Source organism: Acipenser ruthenus, chromosome 1, assembly GCF_902713425.1.
Source record: "Acipenser ruthenus chromosome 1, fAciRut3.2 maternal haplotype, whole genome shotgun sequence".
NCBI lineage: Eukaryota > Metazoa > Chordata > Actinopteri > Acipenseriformes > Acipenseridae > Acipenser > Acipenser ruthenus.
The window spans coordinates 61526328-61550949 of record NC_081189.1 but is presented as its reverse complement, the minus strand read 5'-3'; the positions used below and the strand labels follow the sequence as shown (position 1 = coordinate 61550949).

Genomic DNA, 24622 nt, shown 5'->3' with positions numbered 1-24622 from the left:
GAACAGTTTCACTAACTCATGTAACTTAAAACACAGTAATTACACTGGAAAGATATTATTTTACACATGCACACAGTACAGTATACAAAGACACATACTGTAAACTAAGAAAACATTTTTTTGAAGAACTGTACAGCATCCACGTGAAAAAAAAAAAAAAACTGCACCATGTTTTTTAATCCAGGTCAAGACTCTTGTACTAGCCTACAGATGCCTTGACCAGACTGCACCCAGCTACCTCCAGACCCTCATCTCTCCCTGTACCCCCACTCAACCTCTCCGCTCCGCCTGCACTAGAAGACTGGCTCTACCTCCTCTACGCTCCCCTGCCTCCAGAGCCCGCTCCTTCTCCACCCTCGCTCCGCAGTGGTGGAATGACCTTCCCACAGATGTCAGGACTGCCCAGTCCCTGACCACATTCCGGCGCCTCCTTAAGACTCACCTCTTCAGACAGCACCTGTAGAACTCCTCTGTTTTTCCCCTGGGACACTTATCACCCTTCCTTAAATGCACTTTACTTGCTCTATCTTGCTCTATCTATCTGCCCCCCTATTTTACTGCATTTAATCCTGTACTTCAGAGTACTGTAATCTGCAAAGTGTTTAATCTGTAGTATTTTGTATTTAATCATATACTGATGTAACTATCACTGACACTGTTCTCTGCTGTATTATTGAATTGTATTTTGTCAACTTGTACTTGCTCGAACCAAAGTCATTGTATTTATCTTGCTCTTAATTGTATTATTACTTGTACTGTGATACTTGAAATGTACTTGCTTACGATTGTAAGTCGCCCTGGATAAGGGCGTCTGCTAAGAAATAAATAATAATAATAATAATAATAATAATAATAATAATAATAATAATACATGAGCTTTGCAAGTCACACAACTACAGTTGTTTAAAGATCGGAGTAAAATTATTTTTACGACTGAACTGTGGTAAAACAACAACCACAAATCCTGAATCTGCTGCAAGGAAGCCGCGCGTGTAACCCATTTAAAAGACGCATGAAGGGGGGTGGCGCAACTTTGGGAGCATATCTTTCACTTAACTAATTATTTTAGGTAATGAAAAGTATAGAACTCTTCAGAATCACTTGTTCTGTGAAATACAATTATAACGGTGAAGTTATTCACGGAGAATCCCCCAAAAAGCGGACATTTTAGTATAATTGGAGCTGTATGACCAGCTTTTCTGACGTTGTTTGTCTACTTAAAATAACCTTGTGGAAATGCAGGCATATACAGAACTGTACACATACTGACACACACACACTGAGTATTAGAAAAAAATATATATATCACCAGAGACGCGGGAACAAATTTCAAACCAGGGGTGCTGAAAATGAAAGGGGGGGGGTAGGCACCTTCGGGCAATATTTAAATATACAAAATCGTCATTTTTTGTGCATTTCACCATCAAAATATACACAGACCAAGTGAGTTTCATAATGAATAAGCACAAAGTCTAAAAATATTTATTTATTAAGATTCAAGCAACAAGACAACGTATTAAAGACATTGCAAATCAGATGTACTGTCCTTAGATGTATTTTTTAGATAAATACAAATAAAATACATTCATCTTCGGCACTAAAATGCTTTCATTCTATCCGACACATTTAATAGGTCTATTCACACATTATAAATTGTGCTGGTCTCTAACGTAACACAGATCAGACTTGAAAACATGTTACAGACACCCATGCTAATCAGGAAAGTTCTGCCTTTCCTACATTTGTTGTGTAGACGCATTGGGAAACAAAGTTACAATTTTAAAGTCAGTGCACTACTGCTTGGCATTTGGTAGCAACTGTTACTCATTAATATAGGGTTGGTAGATTTTTACATGTATTTATGTAATTAGCATTGTTTAACCATGGGCTGGATTAAATATTTTATATCTCTACATTCCTTAATGAAAACTGGTGGCTTTCCTCTCACTGTGAGGAGGATGTAGTCACTACTGAAGTAGTTTTTTAAAAGTAGTGAGTATTTGATTCTTGATGAAAGAAATGCACAGTCCTTTTCTTCAGATATTAGTTTGGTTTATTCAATATATACAGGTTTAATTCTGGAAACAAAAAAAACACTCAAAGCAAATCAATACAGATCAATGTAATTCATTCATGTGCTGGGATTCAAGTGAATAATAGTAATTGAATCCCAGCACGTGAATGAATTACGTGCAACCCCGTGCTCACATATTACATACTTTAAATGCACGTGAAGTGATTTGTGCTATCATCGTGCCCAAATACAAATCTACATTTTTAAATACACGTGAAACACAGACCCGTTTATATCCCGTGTACCAATGACTATACACCAACATTTACACACAACATACAACATATAACATACACATGCACAAAGGGGCGGGGCACATTGCCACAGTCGGTCTTTATTTTCACCTGACACTTTCCACAATTCCTGATATGCGATCTGTACGTTTCTTAAGCTACCTTTCAATCATACATTTTTCTTAGACAATCCTTGCAATTGTAATTGACGTGCACTGCCTTTACACAATTCCATTTGTTGTATGGCAGCCAGCTGCCTCTCAGCCATTGATGCCCAAATAACCCTACAATTTTTTTTTTATTTCCTCTTTCAAACTCTTAGTCTCAACAGAAATTTTCCTACAGTCTTTGCGTGTCAAATCGTATCTGTTCTGCAACTCCTCAATTCTCTGACTCATTGACGTTACACAATTAACCTGCTTCATTTTCTTATTTTTCTCTGCTTGTGTTTAGTTATCCAATCCACGCTCCGTGGTCCAATCATTACAGTGGTTAACACTGTAATTTTTTTTAGACATACTAACACAATGATTTCAGAGGTTTTAATTTAACTCTTCTATAACTTGAGTTCAAAGGTTTTAACTTAACTCTTTAATAGCAAACAATTTGAGAATTCAGAGGTCCTGTTTCATACATCACTCTCAATAGCAATAAAAATATGAGTATGCCTCTACCCATAGACAATGCAAGCATGTGTAACTAGTCCAATAACCTATTACTGGCACGTCATAACACTACATGATTTTTTCAAACTATGAACATCTCTTTAGCCTAACAAATCCTTTGTTAGCGCGTCAATTAGACCACGAGTCTGTACAATTGGTCCAGTAGACTACAGTTTCCCCTGGAGACACTGCCCAATTTTAATTTATTATTTATTTAATTTTTTTATAAAAAATTTTTTTATACAATGTTATATCCCAACTGCATATATTCAGTAACCAAAACAATATATACTCACAATACAAATGTAGATGGTTCGTTTTTGTAGTACTCTATTCTTCCTTTTCAGTCCTGAAGAGGTGATATATCAGGAGCAGTCTCTGTCTGTCCGCTGTATCCTGATCCTGAGGTCAGGAGTCAGGTTCGGTGGTCAGGTGTTTCACTGCAGTCTGGTCTCAAACATCCCCAATGTTTTTGGAAGAAAAAGTCAGCAAACAATCCGATGGGTGACCCGCCAATGAAGTAGTTTTTTAAAAAGTAGTGAGTAGTTGTTTCTTGATGAAAGAAATGCACAGTCCTTTTATTCAGATACTAGTTTGGTTTATTCAAGACAAGTCTCCAATACTAGTCTTAATGAAAGAGAAAAAAGTGAGCTGAGCTGAGTGCACCTTGATTAAGTAGCCACTGACCTCAGCCCCACCCTCCTCCCTTCTGTTTGTGGGTTCAATCACCCCAGGCAACCCCCTGTGGAGATGGTGTTATCTTGGTGTGGCCCTTTGACCTATGTTATCTCTCGAGCGCATCGGTTCCTCCAGCAATGTGTGATTGTGTTTATTCCAGCAGTCAGGTCGTCGTCAGTGCAATTAAATGAAATCTTGCAATCTCGCATTTACCAATTACTATACCTCCTCTGATAATCTTTTAAAACTAACAGAGCATACAAACCTGCAAACACGTGTAGCTTATATTGCATTCAAACTTCTTTCCATGTTATCCAACTCATTATCTTATGTGTTTGCATTGAAAGGGGCGCTATTTAAAATACAATCCGGGGATACAGACCAATAAACCTGTTAGCAATCGAGCTAGTCGCGTTGCTTTTATCTGTGAGTAATTCATTAGAGTGAAAGAAAGACTAAAGTCAATATTGTTGTAAATTGATTTGTTTAGATTTTGTTTTTATTTGAATTGTTTTATCTCTTAGTAGTTTCACCTTCTCCCTCCTTTATAAACGTCTTGCATCCCTTCCTGCCTTCCTTTTATGTACGTCTTGCATTTCTTTTTTATATTTGGGAACTCCCCCATTACATTGCGTTGAAAATATTCAACTCAAAATGTAACAATCAACGATGGTCAATGGAAAAACTATTTTCAACCGGAAGCTAAAAATGAAAATGGCAGTTTGTCATGCCGTGGCAAGAAACACAGTTATACATCCATTAAAACAGACTTAAGCTTACCATGTTAAACTACATTCCTTAAAGATTGAACGTCTCTTCCGAGTTCTTACCGAAAACATAAAATATGTCACTTTCTACTTGAATACATACTAAAAAAATCTCAAATTCCAAATACTAGTATGAGCCTACTGGCTCACTGGCCTGGGCTGTTGCACTACCAGTTATAAGAGCATAGTGAATAAACACAACAGAGAAGACAGTACCACTAAAAATACAGTTTAGAGTACGATTTCTTTGGTTTAATTAAATTAAAATAAGTGGCATACAGAACGTGGACTGGTTTTTACTACTAGTAAAAAGAAACGCAGGAAGGTTATGATTTGTTTATTGAGAAATATATTGACACATGTTAACATTTAAATATCCTTTATTCTCAACTGTTTAAATGTGGTTCAGTGGAAGAATTGTAAGTATTTGAATTTAAATCGGATTCTGAATTCAGTATTATTACTAATACTTATTTCTACAGTGTTTACAAACACTGTTGACATTTTTGTGATTGGGATAATTATATGTAATTCAGTCAATATCTGGCAGATGGCGGAAGAGACCAATAAAAGGTGTTACAGAAACCTAGTGTTACAATATTATGTGATTAGGGGTTTTGTAGGCGCAGTAATTCAAGTTTAAAGTTGCAGATTTGCAGAACATACCAGTACGTTCGTACTCCCTGGGGACTAGAGAGCAGCGAACGTACCGGTACGTTCGTACTACTCAAAGGGTTAACTAGGGGTGGTGAAAGTTTGCCCTCTTGTGGTGAAATTTAGAATGCAGACTTTGCTGAACATGCCTGGTTTTGAAAATCTCACCACAAGAGGCCGCTTATGACCATGAAAACTCGTAATTCCTGATAAAAATTATATTGCCTTACCCTGCAACATATACGGCTTAATATTATTAACACATCTAACAGTAAATCATATAATGGTTAAAAAAAAAATAGTGTGCCCACTTTATTTTTTTAAGAGTGTAAAATTGAAATTGTTTTACATTATTATTTGCCATTTTTTCATAACATTACTGTGATCTTGGGCTGTACAGAAATTTGACAGCCGGGGTATTTAAAATATGCAGCTGAAAGTTCCACATCACACAATACACTTTATCACAAGTAGTTATCACAATTAATACTAAATCAACATTTATAAAATACTAACCGTTATCCTACAAAAAACACACACTATAAAATGATGCTTTCCAATTAACAAAATGTTCGTTTGATTTCTATTTTCACAAGTCTGAATCCATATCTTGTTCTGCTGTAAACACTCCATTTATTCAGCATGTCTCAGGCGCGACAGGTCAAATTTATTTTCACACGCGCAGTTTATTTTAGACGCGCTGTTTAAAAGTATTTTTTTCACAGTAAAACAGGTTTAAAAGGCACTGCATATCAACAGGACACTCAGTACTGCATCTCCAGCCCCGCCCACCCCTTGTTCGCTGTATTTTTCGCATACCTCTTCATAGTCGTGCATACCGATAAATCATCTTCTGATCACTCGTTTTATCACCAAACTCCTCAATAATGCAATCCAAGTGATATTCTTTGAGTGCAGGATGCAGAAGCAGCTATCTTGTTTGTTTATGTCCGTGTTATCTCTGTGGTGCTGGGGCTATATGTATTGCTCAGATCCGCCCCTTTTTTCTTTTTTTTCGTCTTCTCTCGGCTCCTATCGGTCTCACTCGGCCATTGAATGGTTTTCTCTGCTTTTTCCAGAGAATAAACGACTAGAGACCTGTGTTTTACATCTTTTTGATGATGTCAGGCAGGGAAAGGGAAAATTGTAATGTCGGACCTGGTCCAACATAGGACCGCAAAGGGTTAAAGTTGCCTGCAACTTCTAGTTATTATTATTATTATTATTATGGATGTGTATTGTGTTTATGTGCGGACGGATGATAGCCGTCCGACATTATTATTTATTATTTGAGACCGGCGAAAAGTCGGTCTCGTAAAGTGAAGCGAGCATCCTAATAAAACCTGTGGGAATGTGGCTGGAGCCTTAATTAGGTAATGTGTTAATGGGTAATTAAGGCTCCAGCCACATATATAAAAGACCCACTCCAGGCTCATGGTGGTGGGAGAGTAGGAGAATCGTAGTGAGAGTGAATGCTACCAGCCAGAGAGTAAAAGGTACTCTTTCTAAAGTAAATGCATTACTGCTTATTGTTTGTTTTATTTTGGCCAATGTGCCCGTTTCTTTGTGTATGTTTTGTTTAAATCTGTATTTTTGTTATTTATTAAATACGAGCGCAGCAGCACCGTTTTGCCCAGGACAACCTGTGTTTATGTTTAATTTCCTGGTCGGACATCACCACCCACACGCCACACAAAGCCATCTATGACAATGCATTACCATAAATATCACATATTCATTCCAATTACCATAGTGTGAAGCACTAAATTTAGTGTGCACCATAATATGCCAAGTATCGCACGCGATAATGAATAAAATTGCAACAGTAAATATGGAAATCATTAACGTGCACTGTGGGAGGGTGTGGGAATTCACTGGACACAAGACAGAACTATAGTTGAAGATGCCACTTGGTCCACAGATTTATTTACGCCACAAGGTAGCACTGCCTCCAGAGCGCAACCCAGTACCAGCAATGGTAAAAGGTTGGCCGTTCACTCGTAGTGCAAACGCAGGTGCTCAAAATAATATTACAAGCACCTGTATCACCTATTCACCTGAGCACTGCAAACCACATGTTCACATCCCTACATTAAAGGGAACCACTGATATAGAGGATTTTATATTGGACCCTGACGTCCCTGATAAAACGAGGGAGTGGTTGTATTTGTTAGCCTATTTGTTTTTCTATGTGTCTCTTGCTATATTGTGGCCCTCGATATATAACAGATTTATATTGGACCCTGACACCCGCGATATATCGAGTGGGTGGTTTTCAGATCCAACTGCATTTTAAACAAGGTTTGGCCACTACCCAAAAACCACACATTTTTTTAGACTCATGCAAATTCAGAAAGCCCAAGCCAATTGTGTCCCTGCCCCAAGCACCTACAAGTGCTCATCTTACTTTGAGTAAAAGGGGAAAAGTGGTATTTGGGCTTTGCTGGTGAGTGAAGTGGTCCCTGAAAAACCCCAAGTTAGGCAAGTTATACCAACACAGTTCTATACTCCCCTTTCTCACACACCTAAACCATAGTCACCAGAATAAGTTACTGATTGTAGTAAGAAAACATGACACACCAAGTCATATTTGTGTTGTAAAATATACAAAAAAATCATAATTTGAGTCTACTACATATATACAGTATATCTTATAGTACAGTATCATTAACCCAGAATACTAAAGGTCCCCAGTCAGACTAAAAGAAAGCTGTTGTTGATTTAACCCAATATTTTGAAACTAGAGACTCAGCAGATCTTTCATACAAATTTGAGTCTATATACATTTGGTTATAAAAGCAAAACAATGTGCCATCTGTTGCAAAATATCAGAAAGAACAAGAAAGATAATAATGCTCTTTAGTTAAACTAAGCTGAAATTATGTGCTTACTGATGCCTGGCAGCACTTTTACTGTTGTTCCAACCTGATGTTGTTGCTGTACTGTATCTGCAAGAAAACCCCCTCCGAGCTGCCCCTGAAAAACAGAACAAGCACCACTGTTCAGAATTCACTTCATCAAATGTACATGATTATGCATAATTGTTTTCAAAGAAACTGGGTTTACTTTATGTATAGGAAAAGTTGCATTCTGCTTGCTGCATGCTAAAACAACATCAAATAGGAGTATTTCTGTCATGTGAAGATATCATTTATTGTGTTACATCAAGAATGTGGACTGAAATCATACCAGCCTTTAAGTGATATTGATATTAAGCAAATCAAAAGTGTAGTAACATTTATAGCATGGTGAAGGATATGACAGAGGACTATGGTAACTGACCATGGTGACCACTTTTTTATAATGTATATTACATATTAAAATTACAATACCGTCCAAAATAGATCTATCCCGCAATATCCTTTGTGAAAAAAATTAAAAAAAAACACTTGTCAGGTATCTGGCAAAAAGTCTCCATCAAATCTTCTGAAAATGTTACACATTTTCTGAAATCATAATTTAAATTAAATGTCACCTGGTTCTTGTCATAAATAACCAGAAGCCACAATGCTGTGCAAAGCAAAAAGTATGATTTTGTGCCATCTAAATAAGGAAAAGCATTGAAGGAAAAGCACAACTATAGAAAAAAAAATTACTGGTTGAATTCAATACAAAAGGTTGCTTTTTTCCCCCCCATTCATATTTAATACAGGTGTGAACGGAAGTGAATGAATCCGAGCTGCAAATCTACCTCCCGGCCAGGAAGGGTGCTAGGTAAGAGTGGTGGTACACCTTCACAGGGATGGGCCGACTATGAAACCGGAAGTCGGCCATCTTGATGGAAGGGCGTAGCTGTAAGACTGCTGAACAACTCTATTGTGATCCGCTGTGTTGTGAGCGGAGATTGGATAGAGCGTGGCACCGTGCTGATCACAGCGAGGAGTGTGGCAGTACAAAGGGGACGTAGCTACGCGAGTACGGCCCCTTACGCTGAAACGCTGACAAGCTGGAGCGCTGCTTGTTTGTTTTTGTGTTGTATTTTGCAGACGACTAACACAGGAGCTGAAGCTACGGAGCCAGCACAACCACCCGGATCATCTGCACTGCCAACATCATTACAACTAAATACATCACCACACAGCACGTGGACTAATATTTATTGCTTATTCTTTATTGCTTTACTGTTGTCTGTGGACTGCAAGCCCATGGTTTTGTTGGTAGAGGGGAGCCTTTTGATTAAAACAGGACTGTTTTGTAAATATACCGTTTGGACATTGAATCATTCCTGCACCACTCACATCCTGACAATAGGGCATGGAGGTTTTGCAGGAAAAGGTTAAAGTTGAACTAAAAGCATACAGCAATCAAACTGCAGCTCTAATAACAAAGTATTACAGAAAACAATCTTACAACAACTTTTTTGTAAAGAAAAATTCTATTTAATATAACTATTTTTTTCTTTACCCACTACCTAGTCAGTAACCCCTTTTGTTTAACATAAAATGATTAAATATCTCCTAAAAGGGTGTATGTTTGTTAAACAAATACAGGAAGATCTGATATGAAATTAACCAGCAGTATCAACACCTGTAAATAACTCAGCAAATACTGTAATGTAGACATCATTTGCATTAGTGATAGGGTCCAGAGCAGAAAAGAACCACTGTCCATTATTTACTCAAGAACTCTGCACTTAACTGTATGCTTTATCAATGTGTCAGCCGGTTCAGCTAAGTATAGACCCTGCTACTGTTGGAGATACATTTTTTCGGACCATGTGTCGTCTTGAAAACATGATGAGACTGCCTGGCCTTGTCCTATCCTGGCTCAAATCTTATCTTTCATATAGATTTCAGTTTGTCTCCATTGGGGAGGCAGAATCTGAAAGGTCTGAAAGTGTCTGCGTTATTCTACAGGGCTCTATTCTAGGTCCTTTCTTATTTTCATTATATATGCTACCATTAGGTGATATTATCCGCACACAAGGAGTGAACTTCCATTGCTATGCAGATGATACCCAGTTTTATCTGTCCCTAAAGCCAAGAAATACTTCTGCTGGGGAGTTACTTGCTGTTTGTCTTGCAGACATCAAGTGTTGGATGTCTCAGAATGATTTAATGCTAAATTCAGATAAAACAGAGGCTATGCTAGAGGGCTCTCAGAACCAACTAAAAAATGTGGGATTACATGAGCTCAACCGTGGTAATCTCTCATTAAATGTTGAACCAGAAATGAACAATTTGGGGGTCATCTTTTATCCTGATCTGTCATGACTCATGCATGGCTTTGTTTCATCTAGAATTGATTACTGTAATGCATTTCTCTCTGGTATCCCAAAAGGTGTGCTGTCTCTCTTGCAGCTCGTTCAGAATACCGCCGCTAGAATTCTGACTAAAACCAGGAAAAGTGAACATATTACCCGTTTTAGCCTCCTTACACTGTCTCCTTGTTCAGTATAGAACAGATGTTAAGATTTTGCTGTTAACCTATAAAGGCCTAAATGGATTAGCACCTAGTTATTTGCAGGAGTAACTGACCACATATCACAGAATGCAGGGCTACTGGTTATTCCTAGGGTCAACAAAATGAACACAGGAGGAAGGGCTTTTTCATGCAGAGCCCCTAATGGAATGCCCTCCCTTCTTTCGTCAGGGAAGCTTGGACTGTTACAGTTTTAAAGTCAAGACTGAAAACATACTTTTATAAAGCGGCTTTCTTATCTTAGTGGGTTTATATCAATTATTTAAAGAATAAACGCAGCATGCACAATTACAGCCTAAGACTTGGTCTTATCAGAGTGAGCCAAGAATAACTCACACTAAAACTCTTAATATATTATATATATATATATATATATATATATATATATATATATATATATATATATATATATATATTTTAGCTCAAAGAGCAGAAGGAAGCAAGTTTTCTTCACAAAGACAAATCTGCCCGATTCCAGCCTTGCTGAAGCACCCCCAGATGAGTCCAATTTTCAGCTTTGCCCAACACCTGGCCGTCTAATGGTTAGATGGAGACCTGGAGAGGCCTACAAGCCACAGTGTCTCGCACCCACTGTGAAATGTGGTGGAGGATCAGTGATGATCTGGGGGTGCTTCAGCAAGGCTGGAATCGGGCAGCTTTGGCATGAATCAAGCCAAGTACAAGGTTGTCCTGGAAGAAAACTTGATTCGTTCTGCTCTGACAATGTTCTCCAACTCTAAGGATTGGTTTTTCCAGCAGGACAATGCTCCATGCCACACAGCCAGGTCAATCAAGGTGTGGATGGAGGACCACCAGATCAAGACCCTGTCATGGCCAGCCCAATCTCCAGACCTGAACCCTATTGAAAACCTCTGGAATGTGATCAAGAGGAAAATGGATGGTCACAAGCCATCAAACAAAGCCGAGCTGCTTGAATTTTTGCGCCAGGAGTGGCATGAAGTCACCCAACATCAATGTGAAAGACTGGTGGAGAGAATGCCAAGACGCATGAAAGCTGTGCTTGAAAATCAGGGTTATTCCACCAAATATTGATTTCTGAACTCTCCCTAAGTTAAAAAATTAGTATTGTGTTGTTTAAAAATGAATATGAACTTATTTTCTTTGCATTATTCGAGGTCTGACAACACTGCATCTTTTTTGTTATTTTGACCAGTTGTCATTTTCTGCAAATAAATGCTCTAAATGACAATATTTTTATTTGGAATTTGGGAGAAATGTTGTCAGTAGTTTATAGAATAAAACAAAAATGTTCATTTTACCCAAACACATACCTATAAATAGTAAAACCAGAGAAACTGATAATTTTGCAGTGGTCTCTTAATTTTTTCCAGAGCTGTATATATAAAATGATTTCCATTACACGAGAGTACATGTTAAAACTTCATGCTGATTTAAACTCGGCTTTCGCCAAGATAAGCACCAACTAAGACGTAGCTTTACAGTATATACAGTCAAAAGTTTGAGTACATCTGCTTAAAACCAGGTTTTTCATGATTATCTATGCTTTTAACTGTATAAACTTGTCTATAAACACTTAATATTTCATTATATGATACGTGTACATATATAAGTTGATAATCATAAGTGAATTGCATTCAAAAATGTTATTTTTAAATGAAAATGTAAATCTTGTCAATTTCAATGAAATGGTCACCCAAAATAAGGGGATTTCAGTCTGAAGCCCTAGTCAGTTAAAAGTTTGAAATGTGTATAACACGGTGTTAGAACACTGGCCTAAGTATAAAAGTGTCTTTGTTAGATGTTCTCCGAGTTAACTAGCATGTTACCTAATTAACCTTTTGTCACCAATTATTGATAACAGGTGAGGGTCCATGATTACTATAAATATAGGTAGCATAGGCACCAGTTTGTCATTCCTGAAAGTAAGGGAGCAGAAAATGGCAAAATACGCTCAGTTGAATGTAACTTTTAAATTTCTGCATTTTTTAAATGTTATATAATGTTATTTAAATATGCTATTTAATATGTAGCAGTTGTGTGTGTGTGCCTGGGTACTTTTATATAAAGGTATTGTGTTGTGTAAATGTAAATGCTTTGTTTTAATGTACTGTACAGTGGTTTGTGATACTTTTGTATGAAAAGCGCTATATAAATGTAATACATAAATAAATACATTTGATTTCACTGGCTGAGGACAACAACACTGGAATTACAAAATTCCCAAATATTAAGAAAAATATTAAGAAAGGTCTGATGGCTTATTCATGTATACAAAAATTATTGTATTTCTTGCTCTTATTGTATTACTTGTATTGTAACACTTGAATGTATTTTGTATTTGCTTGCGATTGTAAGTCGCCCTGGATAAGGGCGTCTGCTAAGAAATAAATAATAATAATAATAATAATAATAATAATAATAATAATAATAATAATAATAATAATAATAATAATAATAAAATACTAAGAGCTTCATTCACAAAAATTAAATTCCCTTTTGTAAAAAGACAGGATTTATTCATTCACCTGCTTCTTACATAAGATATTTTAATTGCACTACACCATTTTCTCAGTTTTTTAGCATATGAAAGCATGCATATTGAAAATAGAATCTCTGTATTTAAACTAGGCATATTATCTGTCATTGGAGATAATAAAGGATTTATTCCTAAAAGTACATTTACATGCAAAAATCAGTTCTTTCAAGCACACTATATTAAATGCAAAGTATGTGTAAGCTTTACATTAAATATAATTAGTGCCTGATTAACAAACAAATTGATTTCATATGCTACAGTACAGTATACCAACATGCTTTCATTTTAATCTTTTTATTATTAAATTGGATAGGGAACATGAACAACTAAGTTACCTTCATCCACTGCATGCACATGTAGAAGTAAGTTTGACATACAGCCTGGGTATGCAATTATTTATAATCACAGCTGACTAAGGGCTTGTCTAGATATGGTGTAAAAACGTAGATGTGACATCCAGTGGTAATCTACAGAGATTTAGAAATACCTAAACACATACTTTTAACAAGTCTTTTTTTAATGTCTTCCATATGCTATTCTAAATGTATCAGTTGAGTGGTTTAAAGATATGCTATCAAGACCAATGTACATACGACCATCTCCATTTTTTCCCTGTAGCCAGAGTTATGCATCCCAGTGGGGGAAAATAAACTTCTATGGAAACTTTCATTGAAATCTGATGAGCAGTTCCCTACAATGGTTGACCAATAAATCAGGTGTCAGCTGTGTGAAAAGCTAAGCCACAATATCCTTGTTGCCTAGGAATGTCTTACAATAGGTTTCATGGAGCCCTCTAGTGTTTAAAAACAAACACCTAAAGCAAAACCTCATATTTGAAACTATATATATATATATATATATATATATATATATATATATATATACACACACAGTACTGTGCAAAAGTTTTAGGCAGGTGTGAAAAAATGCTGTAACGTAAGAATGCTTTCAAAAATAGACATGTTAATAGATTATATTTATCAATTAACTAAATGCAAAGTGAGTGAATAGAAGAAAAATCTAAATCAAATCCATATTTGGTGTGACCACCCTTTGCCTTCAAAACAGCATCAATTCTTCTAGGTACACTTGCACAAAGTCAGGGATTTTGTAGGCATATAGTCAGGTGTATGATTAAACAATTATACCAAACAGGTGCTAATGATCATCAATTCAATATATAGGTGAAACACAATCATTAACTGAAACAGAAACAACTGTGTAGGAGGAATAAAACTGGATGAGGAACAGCCAAACTCGGCTAACAAGGTGAGGTTGCTGAAGACAGTTTACTGTCAAAAGTCATACACCATGGCAAGACTGAGCACAGCAACAAGACACAAGGTAGTTATACTGCATCAGCAAGGTCTCTCCCAGGCAGAAATTTCAAGACAGACAGGGGTTTCCAAATGCGCTGTCCATGCTCTTTTGAAGAAGCACAAAGAAACGAGCAACGTTGAGGACCGTAGACGCAGTGGTCGGCCAAGGAAACTTACTGCAGCTGATGAAAGACACATCATGCTTATTTCCCTTCGCAATCAGAAGATGTCCAGCAGTGCCATCAGCTCAGAATTGGCAGAAAACAGTGGGACCCTGGTACACCCATCTACTGTCCGGAGAAGTCTGGTCAGAAGTGGCCTTCATGGAAGACTTGAGGCCAAAAAGTCATACCTCCGACGTGGAAACAAGGCCAAGCGACTCAACTATGCACGAAAACACAGGAACTGGGGTGCATAAAACTGGCAGCAGGTGCTCTGGACTGATGAGTCAAAATGTGAAATATTTGGCTGTAGCAGAAGGCAGTTTGTTCGCCGAAGGGCTGGACAGCGGTACACGAATGAGTGTCTGCAGGCAACAGTGAAGCATGGTGGAGGTTCCTTGCAAGTTTGGGGCTGCATTTCTGCAAATGGAGTTGGGGATTTGGTCAGAATTAATGGTCTCCTCAATGCTGAGAAGTACAGGCAGATACTTATCCATCATGCAATACCAGCAGGGAGGCATATGACTGGCCCCAATTTTATTCTGCAGCATGACAACGACCCCAAACATACAGCAAAAGTCATTAAGAACTATCTTCAGCGTAAAGAAGAACAAGGAGTCCTGGAAGTGATGGTATGGCCCCCACAGAGCCCTTATCTCAACATCATCGAGTCTGTCTGGGATTACATGAAGAGAGAGAAGCAACTGAGGCTGCCTAAATCCACAGAACTGTGGTTAGTTCTCCAAGATGTTTGGGCCAACCTACCTGTCGAGTTCCTTCAAAAACTGTGGTCAAGTGTACCTAGAAGAATTGATGCTGTTTTGAAGGCAAAGGGTAGTCACCAAATATTGATTTGATGTAGATTTTTCTTCTGTTCACTCACTTTGCATTTTGTTAATTGATAAATATAAACTATTAACATGTCTATTTTTGAAAGCATTCTTACTTTACAGCATTTTTTCACACCTGCCTAAAACTTTTGCACAGTACTGTATATATATATATTGTAAACGATCGACCCTCTCTCGGGTTCGTTGCCCCTTTATGAACACGACCCAGGACACTCAAATTGGATTTTCAGCGCGGTTGCGCAATTTTTTTTAATAACACACAAAAGTAAAACAAAACACACAAAATAAACACCTAGCTCTTCTGAGCATTAACTACACACGCAGGAACCTAACTATCACAGGACGGCTAAGCCGTTTCCCTGTTCCATCAAAACTCAACCACACGGGTTTGCACTATACCTTCTCTCGGGACTGCCAGGAAGCAGAGCACTCCTTTCTGCCTCCTTCCATTCAGCAGCCTCGAGCAGACTGCCTGTTCTCCTTTTAAACTCCGCACCTGGGCCTAATTTCCAATAACGCCCAGGTGCGGATGATGATTAACAATAAAACAATTAAACAAAACAATAAAGCAACACAAATCAAAACAGAACACAAATCAAAACAGTGCATTTCTATAGCAGGGAGGTTTTAACCCCCTCCCTGCTGTTTCTCATAACCCGCTACTTTACAATTATATATATATATATATATATATATATATATATATATATAGTCAAAACCCAACTAAATTATCTGTTAGTAGATTTGATGTATTATGACGAAGTGTCCAGACTGGTCAAAACATGAATAACTAATATTTGAAAAATAAACCTGCTGGTTGAAAACAAGCATAATACATCAGTGACTTTCATCCACTGCCATTGATTTTTTTGCCGTTGCCAAAATATTTAATCTAGGGTTTCTCTGACATCATAAACCGTGGGAGCAAAGCTTGAGCAGTTTATGAAATGGCACAGAAACCTGAGATGAAATGTTTTCTCCTAATGCACTGCAGCCCATGTTATTTTTCATATATCAATGATTTAAAAAATATAATTAAATACGTAGTCTTTCAAGATATCTTTCAATACTACTCAAAAAGAACGTACCTTTCCGTGTTCAAAGGCTACTCACTCCCGTGTTTTCGTAATGTATAACAATAACAAATGCTGAATTCAAAATAGTATCGTTGTAATATTTAAAAAGATGCCACCACCTAATGGCTCTATAAAGAAGTCAAGGCACGTTGCTTAAGGAAATGTAGCTCTTTATTTGGCAGCAATCCCGATCCCCAGTTTCACAGTCTGACCAGAGCCTCTGCAGAAAGGGCCCCACCCTTACAGCAATGTTGCTAGGAGACAGCAACCCAAGGAGTAGCTTTCACAGAAGCGGGCTTTAAGGGAGTTCAGCCTATACCAGCTGTCCTCAAATTCGTGCCGGTGAAGCCAGGACATCGTGCCCGCGGCAGCTGTTCTTAAATGATGGGTCATGAACACATTTCAGACGGGTCATAGCGTGGGAAAATAAGTAAAGCTTTAAACACATTTTCCAACAAAAGCGTCACAGCAGCCTGTTGACAGTGCTGCTCGCTTATGCTGTGCTTGTACATACTCTACATGGTTTTTTTTTTTTTTCCTGAAGGGCCTCTGTGATACAACCAACCAATTGAATATTTGCATTTTCTGTGCAGTAGCCCAATCACAAGTTAGCTAGATGGGACATAAACTGTGTCTGTTTCAGTTGCAGGTACTGACAGTAAGTTTTACGCAACTGTCCAATCATAAGCAAGCAGAGGCTGTTCACGGTATTCTGCATGATCTTTAAAACAGAGTAGTGTTGACAAATTTGCCAAACTGAAACAAAGCGAGATGCTATCTATCCTATTTTATTTTAGTTTATTCATGGTTCTGTGTAATCATGCTATTTAAAAATATTTGCATTGCAAATTTTATATCAATTATTTAAAGAATAAACGCAGCATGCACAATTACAGCCTAAGACTTGGCCTTATCAGAGTGAGCCAAGAATAACTCCCACTAAAACTCTTTATATATATATATATATATATATTATATATATATATATATATATATATATATATAAAAATGATTTCCATTACACGAGAGTACATGTTAAAACTTCATGCTGATTTGAACTCGGTTCTCGCCAAGATAAGCACCAACTAAGATGTAGCTTTACAGTATATACAGTATCAGTCAAAACTTTGAGTACACCTGCTTGAAACCAGGTTTTTCATGATTATCTATGCTTTTAACTGTATAAACTTGTCTATAAACACTTAATATTTCATTATATGATACGTGTACTTATATAAGCTGATAATCATAAGTGAATTGCATTCAAAAATGTTATTTTTAAATGAAAATGTAAATCTTGTCAATTTCAATGAAATGGTCACCCAAAATAAGGGGATTTCAGTCTGAAGCCCAAGTCAGTTAAAAGTCTGAAATGTGTATAACACGGTGTTAGAACACGGTGTTACCTAATTAACCTTTTGTCACCAATTATTGTTAACAGGTGAGGGTCCATGATTACTATAAATATAGGTAGCATAGGCACAAGTTTGTCATTCCTGAATGTAAGGGAGCAGAAAATGGCAAAGAAAAAAGACTTTAAGAAATGAAGGTCAATCTTTAAGACAAATCGCAAAAACTTTGCAAGTGGCTGTAACTGCTGTGGCCAAGACCATCAAACGATTTGAAGAAACTGGCACTCATGAGGACCGAACAAGGTCAGGCAGGCCAAGGGTGACCTCAGAATCAGAGAACAAGTTCATTTGAGTCACAAGTCTGCGAAACCGGTGATTAACTGCCCCTGAAATACAAGCTCAGCTAAATGCTACTAGAAGTACAGATGTTTCAACATCAACTGTTCAGAGGAGATTGCGTGAAGCTGACCTAACTGGAAGAATTGCTGCAAAGAAACCATTGTTAAGAGTGCAGAATAAGAGGAAGAGACTTGCCTGGGCCAAAAAACACAGAAACCGGACGTTTGAGGAGTGGAAGTTGGTCTTACGGACCGATGAGTCAAAATTTGAAATATTTGGGTCCAACTGCTGAGTATTTGTAAGACGCAGAGAGGGTGAGTGCATGAGTTCTGCATGTGTGGTTTCCACTGTCAAGCATGGAGGAGGCAGTGTCGTGGTCTGCGGTTGCTTTGCTGATGACAGAGTTGGTGATCTTTACCAAGTCCATGGCAAGCTCAACCAGCATGGCTATCATAGCATACTTCAGAGGCATGCCATTCCATCAGGATTATGGCTAGTTGGGCAGTCCTTCATTCTTCAGCAAGATAATGACCCGAAACACACCTCAAAGTTGTGCAAGAACTATCTGGCGAAGAAGGAAAGTAAAGGACAACTCAACCATAGAACTTGTATGGGACGAACTGGACAGAAGAGTCAAAGCAAAGCTACCCACAAGTGCCCTACATCTCTGGGAATTGCTGCAGAAGAGCTGGGAAGACATGTCGGGTAATTTCCTGCTGAAACTAGTTTCCAGCAAGTGTACTCAAACTTTTGACTGGTACTAATATATATATATATATATATATATATATATATACACACACACACACACACACTGTATATGTCACAGGAAGGCAGTGTTTAAGATAAGAATCTATGCAATAGTCAGCGTGACCGCAAACAGCCAAGTAAGATCAATTTATGCCTGTGCCCAAATTAATTTAAGGACCAATGGCCTATACAGAATGCCAGGTTTGTACTAACTGCCGTCTTTTTTCATTACCGGTAAGATCTAGATAAGATTTTACCAGAGCCAAGTCAAATTTGATTTTCTTGGATGGGTTTACATTTTCTTGGATCCTCTGAAATACGTGCATGTGCTCCCAATTTAAAAAAATTTGAAACAGGTTTTTCAAAAGTGCATCCTATGACTGTGACCATAAACACGGGTTTAAAGCTGCTTTAAACTTAAAACTTTAAACTTAAGGAACATGTGTTTCCTGTAAAGCTATTTATTATAGATAACAAAACATAATGCATTTTTACATTTCTTACGAGTTTTATTTTATATAAGTTCACCTTTCAGTGTGCCCTAATAATATTTTTATTTGGTTGAATGATCTTTAAACTTTGATTTGAATACTTTAAACCCGCCCCAACTACTGAGTGACAGCACATTCCTACATTTCTATTGGAGACTCCGCTTGTGAGATTTAAAACGAGATTACAATCAGGAATGGAGGCTTGTTAGCGGGATTAAAAACTGTATTACAGTTAAGATACAGAGGATCTAAAACAGAATTGTGGTGAAATGTACAAAAATGCCTACACACAAAAACCCCAGAAGAATGTGCCTGTGACCATGGGGATTTCATTGTGGATGACAGCAAAGTAAAGAAGGTACAATTTAAGTACTGTCGAGTTACTACTATACATATTTTGAAAGAAAAAAAATGCTCAAGCATTTTGGAAAGTAACCGAAAACACTAATTTCATACAGGATATCAAAAATGAAAGCCCCCCCCAAAAAACATGATTTACATAAAGCTCGAAAATAGCTAAAAATAAGCACCGAAAAATGCAATTAATAAAAACCGAAAAAACAGAAGCCCTAATTATATATATATATTTTTTTTTTTTTAATTAATACGCCATGTGGTAAATTAGTTGAAATATTATTCACTACTAATGATATGCCACCCTACAAATGGACATTTGAAAAACAATTTGGGCAAGAGCAGTAAAACACATAATTAAACAACCAGACACGAGGCATTTACAAATCACAGCTTTATTACATGAGCTTAATATTGTGCTTTAAAGTTCCACTCAAACAAGATGTCACCTGACAACCATGGATTTCCAGGTGAGATTCTCTTGTGTACCTGTTCTCTGTGCATGGAAACCACATTTTCCCGAGCTGTCTGCGGAAACAGCACGAGAACTCTACGCATGGCTAATTTGCATATCGACCTCTTCCTTTCCCCTTCATTTGCCTGACGTCAGGTGAAAGAGGCTCTTCGAGTAAAATAAACTGAGCCAATGGAAACCCGAAATGTATAGAGTAATTTTTCATTTGGCTTGAGCACAATGTAAAATTAGAACACACAAAGGAATAAGAGAATTCCGCCTGCATGTATACAGAGCATTCGGAATATTCTAGTATTCAAAATACGTAATATTCTGAATACTTGTGCCATGTAAACGTACTGATGAAAACTCCCTCTATGTTTTCACTAGTCAGCTGTCAGCGCCCCCTAGCATAGTCTGAAGATTGCAAGCACCTCTGCACGAGAAAAGAGAATGTGTCACTTCCTTAGCAACGGTCTTAACAACCACGAACCTGGTTCTACACAAAACAACAACATGGCGTTGCCAGTTCGTTATTATGGCACATCTGTGCCATTCGCTTCCCCTGTGGTGTGCAGGATTGTTTATTTATTTATTCACTCCTGCAGCCTTCGGGACCAGCACTACTTTGAACGTTTATTTAGAGTTTGAAATGTAGAGGCACGTTTCATAACACATATTAAGCACCTATGTAATAAAGGTAAACCAAAAACATTATGATAGGATAGACAAGTAAGAAATGAATTAATAAGACAATGCAAATAAACAGCCTTTAAAATTCATCATCCTGAACTATAAGATGTTAAATCTGGTACCAGTCTTTATTTATTGGAATAAAATTGAGAACAAATGACCCAACCATTTGCAATATTTAAAAGCACCATTATAAAACAAGTTTATTTGATATGAGGATACCACAGATATTAAAGGATTTTGTAAGGTTTAATGTGGCTGCTAAAATAATCATAAGCCCCTTTCACACTGGCACTCCTACGCGGGTCCGGACCCGGGTCCTGGCTAACCGGGTCACAAGCCCGCGTGTGAAACCACGTATCTGGTTTAACCCGGGTTCCAGTGACCCACCTCATAATGTGGGCTGACACGCTTTGACCCGGGTCGAGGGAGACAAAATGCCTGACTGCCTTTCGTGAGCCAACGCAATAACAAACAGCCATGCCTAGTGAAGGTTTCACTTCTGCAAGGAACTTTTCTTTTTATTCTGTTTAGCCATATTTTTGTTGCTTGAGACACACCATGCGCCAGATTGCAGCAGGGATGAAGAAACATTTGCTCAAATCAACATTTGGGCCAACGGTTCAATCCAGAGAAGTTTGGATGGAATCGTCAGTAACAAGATGCTTCAGGGGCATTGATACACGCATTATTTACTTGTGTCTGTCACCCAGGTCAACCCTCTTTTATCAAAAGCAGTGCGAAATCGCGTACCAGACCCGACCCGCATGACATCGGGTCCTGCCCGGGTAGGTTCTGACCCGGGTAGATCAAGCCAGTGTGGGTAGATCATGTCAGTGTGATTGGAGCTATACAGTAGCTTTTTTTTTTATTATTTTTGTTTACATGCAACACTGCTAAAACTCCACAAATGCGTGCATTTACTGATCAAGTTTTAATTTGATCAGAAAAAAGAATTTTCCTTTTTATAAGCACACAGCTTGATCTCTGCCTTAGCTTTTATTGTGGAGTCAAAAACTAAACTCCAGCCTTGACTAATAACAAATTACCATACGTAAAATAAACTCATTATCATTGATTGGTACTGAAAATGCGAGGACTTAATATAATCGTAAAGGCAGGAAATATAACCTGCATTTAACACATTTTAACAAGTTAATTTGCGTTTTAAATAATATCTTGTTAATTTCGAACATGTTAAAGGGCAGATTCGGAAATAACAATAAGTTAATCAAAACTATCAAGCGAGCAAATATACCATCCTAACTCCTACACGCAAAAAGAACAAAACAGCCCCCCGACGCTAAAATGGCTTGGGCTCTGCTAACAAGAACATCTGTACGGTACCAGACCTACCTAATGACAGTATTCATCGTATTTAGGCTTAACTTGTTTATGCCAAAGGATGTCTCACTGCAAAAAAAAAAGCTTATCATAGCTACCCAGTTGAAGTCCTTAATTAATTTTATTATTATTATTATTATTATTATTATTATTATTATTATTATTATTATTACCAGTACTGCATTTTTTTTCAATTATTTAGAGTAACTTACTAAGGGGTCAGTGAGGTAATACTGCAATCTGGCACCAACACAGAGGTACTACGAAGCACTACTGCAAAGTTATGTCCAAAGTACTGCTGTTCTTGTCAGGGAAATCATGATTTAAACACGTTTTCACATCGTCTTTCCAGGAAGAGGCCAGAATTTGGGTGTTTTTGCGGGAAGTGAGAACTCGTCCCTGGTAAGTTAAAATGGAGACTTGAAAATATATTTAATAATCATCATCATCATCATCATGTTGTCCCGCCTATTTCCAATTAATTCATAACATAGTTTCAAAGTCAATTACACATAAAATGAATCGCACCTTCGACCCATAGCTATAGCTAGTTAGCGATGATGGGCAGAAGACCATAACCTATCCGTGAGAGCTCTTTCATTTTTGCAATGCTGTTTGCTGTCCACAATTTACTATGAACAGGACTACTATTATACACATTACACGAACACATTTTGCAAATGCAATAGTAATTACGTACCTTGTCCTTTGTGGGCTTGTGTGTGCCTAGGCGATAATGATTCAGAAAAAGTACCTTACTCACACATGAACAATATAAGAAAAAAAAAACTATTAACACGTGCGCTTTCTCCTCCTTTTGGCATGCAGCTGCTGAATTGTGATGTTTTGTTACGTGTCATACATAGACCACTAAGCCAATCAATGAGTGAGGAAGAGATGGGACACAGAAAGTGGGTGGTTCGTTTGGATGTCTCGGATTAGTGCTTGTCTAGAACTTCACTTCAACTCAAGAAGGAGACCAATACAGGTAAATTAAAGTTTATAACTACTGATTACATTCAAACGTATGAGTAAATAAAAAAGAAATAAATGTTTTTTTTTGTTTGTTTGTTTTTTTAATGTGTTTTTAATGTGTTTTTCTTCAACATGCATTTCAAATACAAACTTAAAAATGTGATACAAATACATCATGTTCAAGCAATGCCACAACCTCATATTAAAAAATGTATTTGAAATGCATTTAAACGTGTGAAAAACGTGTTCAGGATATATAAAGTTCAAACACAGTATGTTTAATGAAATCCACTCTCTTCCTTACATTAAGACTTTTCCTGATGTATAAAATTGCACTCCAGAGGAAACTTTGCCTCCTACATTGGAGTAAAATAGAACCAGAAGTTTCACCTAAAACTCCTTGTTATCCTGCCTTATTCAAGCAGGTGAAAATGTGTTTGTTTGTTTGCTCATAAGTACAGAGTAGTGCAAGATTACGTTTCCTTGGTATTCAGTAGACCTATAATATTAGATGTTTTGATAACTAAAGTGTGAACCATTGTGTTTTCTGAAGGAAAAAAACAACTGTTACTGTAACAAAGTTAGCCAGAAACAACCCAGCCATATTTTTAGAAATGTTGTTTGAAGTTCTAAAGCTACATAACACTGAAAGCAGGTTGTGTGGTACTTTCATCACATCAGAATAAACTATCAGAAGTTTGTGTAGCAATAATGCTCTTTTAATTAAACAATTTAAATCAGACCGTATGTACCTACAACATAAAATAGAGCATATATTTTACAACAGCAGGGAATGGAATTGTAATTTAATAGTGGTAACTGATTATAAAACCATGTATCAACACTCATCCTTTTACTTGTAAACTGCAGCTTTCTTTAAAAGGCCAATATACAGTTAAAGTGTAGAATTCCATGAGACATCCTGGTACTCGTGTACATGAACAGAGTGAACTCCACTAAACTGGGACATTTAATATAAAATGTGTATCCATAACTTTAAACAGTAAATTAGATGTACAAGTGCTAGAAAAAAAAAAGTCAAGCAGACAAATATTTCATATATAGTAGGCTTTATCAATCTCTTTACTGGTTGTATCAATCAAGACATTGATAAAGACTACCAAAATATGTGTCTACTCGACTTTCCTAGAGTGTTACCACAGTAAAGTCAAACCTTTATAGAAAAACATTTGATTCACTTAATTCAAGTGTTGTATTTTGTTTGTGAAGAACTAAAAGTAACAATCAGCAATTTTTTGCATGAAGATCCCCTGCCCACATTATCTGGTGATTCATAATGGGACAGCGTGCAAAGTAGGACATCATGGAATGATGTTTGCTGACACACTGAACTCTATATAGACCTGTTCTTCCTATGTTTTCTGGAAACATAATGGATACAGATGTTACCAGAACAAATGGGCATATTAAATAGAATTGCAGTCACATTTCT

The 24622-nt window shown here is 37.3% G+C and overlaps 1 protein-coding gene across 7 annotated transcripts in view; it reads right to left on the bottom strand.

Annotated features, from left to right (window-relative positions):
- Nucleotides 1–23072, bottom strand: part of LOC117421282 (cationic amino acid transporter 2-like) — an 82426-nt gene extending 59354 nt beyond the window's left edge. For 3 of the 7 annotated variants that reach the window (XM_059026998.1, XM_059027002.1, XM_034035483.3), the window contains exons 1-2: nt 22895–23071; nt 7963–8047 (exon numbers count right to left, since the gene is read on the bottom strand). The gene's annotated coding sequence lies outside the window, so the exon portion shown is untranslated. Of the gene's footprint in view, nt 1–7962; nt 8048–22894 lie in introns of all 7 variants that reach the window. The other 4 variants (XM_059027008.1, XM_059027033.1, XM_059027026.1 and 1 more) reach the window with 4 other exon arrangements.
- Between the last annotated feature and the right edge of the window lie 1550 nt (nt 23073–24622).